Here is a 2,885-nt window from a genome sequence, read left to right as displayed (position 1 = left end):
CTGACTGCAGTATCCTCCTAGAGAGGCTCCATGGATTGGGAACAAGAGGAGCTATATTGCAGTGGTTCTGCTCCGACTTGCAGGGCTGCTACTGTAGAGCAGAATTGGGGAACTTCTGCTCAGCCCCATGACCAATGTGTTGTGGAGTCCCACAATATCCAATCTTGTCTCCCATGCTATTTAACATCTGTATGGAACTTCTGGGAGGCATCACCTAGAGATTTGGAGCATGCTGTTACCAACATGCAGATATCACCCAGCTTTATCTCTCCTTTCCATCTGAATCAAGTGCGGCTGTGAACCAGTCTCTTCAGGCAGAGATGGGCTAGACTGAAGATGAATCCTGTTATCCTGTTAAGATGGAGACGCTGTGGGTAGGTCATTCTTGGGTTTAGGAAATAAGGAGATAGCCTGTTCTGGACAGGAGCACTTCATCTGAAGGAACAGGTGCGCAATCTGGGGTCACTCCTCTATTTCAAACTGTCACTTGAGGCTGAGGTGGCTGGGGGAGAAATTCATATTTTAATGAGAAACTATCTATTTCCCATTTCATGAATCACTATTCAAACCAAAACACAGCTATCCATCAAAATTTGCTCTTCTCTGAATTTTGCAATACACTTCTCCAACCAAAGAATGTGTACAAAAATGCATATATTAGGGGAAAATAATATACAAAAATCAGGGGAAATTGCATGCAAAAAATGTATATATAGTAGTCAAAACTACATACAAAAATGTGTGTATCAGGAGAAATTCACATTAGAACGCTGATGAATTTTCATGAGGATTTAACATGCTGTGGAAATGAGGGGTACTGGATTTAAGACTGGAAAAATGAGAAATGGAGAGAAAATGATTTTGAGAGACTCTTCCATTCCTAAATGTGATAACCTGGTCTCACTGATCCATGCTCTGATAAGCTCATGACTGGACTGTCACAACACTATGTAGGGTGACCCTTGAAGATGGTCTAGAAGCTGCAGCTAGTGCAGGCCAGCTATGGTGGAGAAGAAAGAGAATGCGGGCGTGGTGGCTGTCCGCTGCCCACTAGGGGCCACCGCTGCCACCACCATAAGCAAGCAGGTGGCAGCCCAATATGACCACCAGATCTGTCTCTGGGGGCTGGAGGCACAGAAACGCCTATGGGCATCTCGGGTGCTGTTGGTGGGCATGAAAGGCTTGGGGGCATAAGTAGCCAAGGACCTCATCCTGGCAGGAATCAAAGCCCTGACTATGCTTGACCATCAGCAGGTGTCACCAGAAAATATGCAAGCACAGTTTCTGGTCCCTGTAGGATCACTGGGCAAGAACTGGGCAGAAGCCTTACTAGAGGCCTCACATGCTCAGGATCTCAACCCCATGGTTGATGTGAAAGCAGACCCTGAGAACGTTGAGCTGAAGGCTGAGGAGTGCTTTACCTGCTTTGATGTGGTCTGCTTCACATGCTGCTCTCAGGAGGTGCTTGTGAAAGTCGACCAAATAAACCACAAGAATGGCATAAAGTTCTTCATGGGTGATGTCTTTGGTTACCATGGCTACATGTTTGCCAACCTGGGCGAGCACAAATTTGTGGAAGAGAAGATGAAGGTGGCTAAAGCCAGCCAGGGAGTGGAAGATGCACCTGACAAAAAGAAGGCCAAGCTGGATTTCACAGAAACCACCCTAGTGAAGAAGCGTGTGAGTTTCTGCCTCCTGAACGAGGCCTTGACTGTCAACTGGAGCAATGAAAAGGCCAAGGCTGCCTTGAAGTGCATGACACCAGATTACTTCCTGCTCCAAGCGCTCCTGAAATTCTGGACCAAAAAAGGGTCGAGATCTTTCCCTGCAGAACTACACAGAGGATGCAGAGGCGCTTTTGCAGATGTGAACTGATGTGCTGGCCTGTCTGGGTATTGGGACTGATCTGCTCCCTGATGACTTCTCCTGCTCCTGCTTCTCCGAAATGGCTCCTGTCTGGGCTGTGGTTGGAGGAGTGCTGGGTCATTAGGTTGTCAAAGCCTTGTCTCAGCAGGATCCTCCTCTCAACAATTTCTTCTTCGTCAATAGCATGAAGGGCAACAGCATTGTGGAGTGCCTGGCCCCGAGCTAAGACTGGGCCACGACCCTGTTAGTAGTCCTGGAGCAACTCGGGGCTGCAGCTCCATGACTTGCCATGGGCTGTCGTGTCCCCCTGTGGCACCCATGGCCTTGGAGGCAAGGACTGTTGCCGAGGCTGAGCAGACCCCCTCTCCTCCTGTGTGTCCCCCACACCCTGCATTGGCTTAAGCACTCAATAAACTCTTTATTTTAGTAACGTGCCTTTCCTGCAGTGAGTTTGACTGGAGCAGATACTGCCACACAACCCCTCCCTGTTGAAACAGGGGGTGGGACGTGGAGACCATCACTTTGTTTTTGCCCCTGCACCCCTGAGGGGGGCCATGAATCTTTTTGCCTGGATGGGAACAGGAGGGGACAAGGAGATGGGCAGTGGCCAACTGCTGTACTGAGATTGTCTTCTGGCTAACATAGTCGGGTGCTGCTGTGTGGCTTGGCAGAGCAGAGCCTCCGCCTTCTTCCTAAAAGCCTGTCATCTCCACCTTTGCTGTGGCATACAGGAGCAGCCTGGCCAGCCAGGGCAAGGAGATTGTGGGCCGGGATATCGATTGCTTCATCCCCGTGACCAAGCTGAAGTACAATTTTGTCATGGACACTGTCTATGTTGGCAAAAAGCTGGGGTTCCTCCTGATCCCTTTCATGCACCAGGACTGGCAGGTGCAGTACCAACAGGGCACCCCAGTGGCACCACACTTTGATGTCAATGCATTGACATAAGAACTAGTAGACATCGTCACAACTTTAGGAAAGTGTGGATTATTATTGTATTGTTATTGAACGATGTTGCT

At 49.1% G+C, this 2,885-nt stretch overlaps 1 pseudogene; it reads left to right on the top strand.

Moving 5' to 3' along the window:
* The first annotated feature begins 1,002 nt into the window (after positions 1 to 1,002).
* Positions 1,003 to 2,092, top strand: LOC133386105 (SUMO-activating enzyme subunit 1-like; annotated as a pseudogene).
* Positions 2,093 to 2,885: the final 793 nt, after the last annotated feature.

The sequence above is a fragment of the Rhineura floridana genome, chromosome 5, assembly GCF_030035675.1.
Source record: "Rhineura floridana isolate rRhiFlo1 chromosome 5, rRhiFlo1.hap2, whole genome shotgun sequence".
NCBI lineage: Eukaryota > Metazoa > Chordata > Lepidosauria > Squamata > Rhineuridae > Rhineura > Rhineura floridana.
Note: the sequence above shows the minus strand (reverse complement) of the source record. Positions and strands in the feature narration are given on the sequence as shown.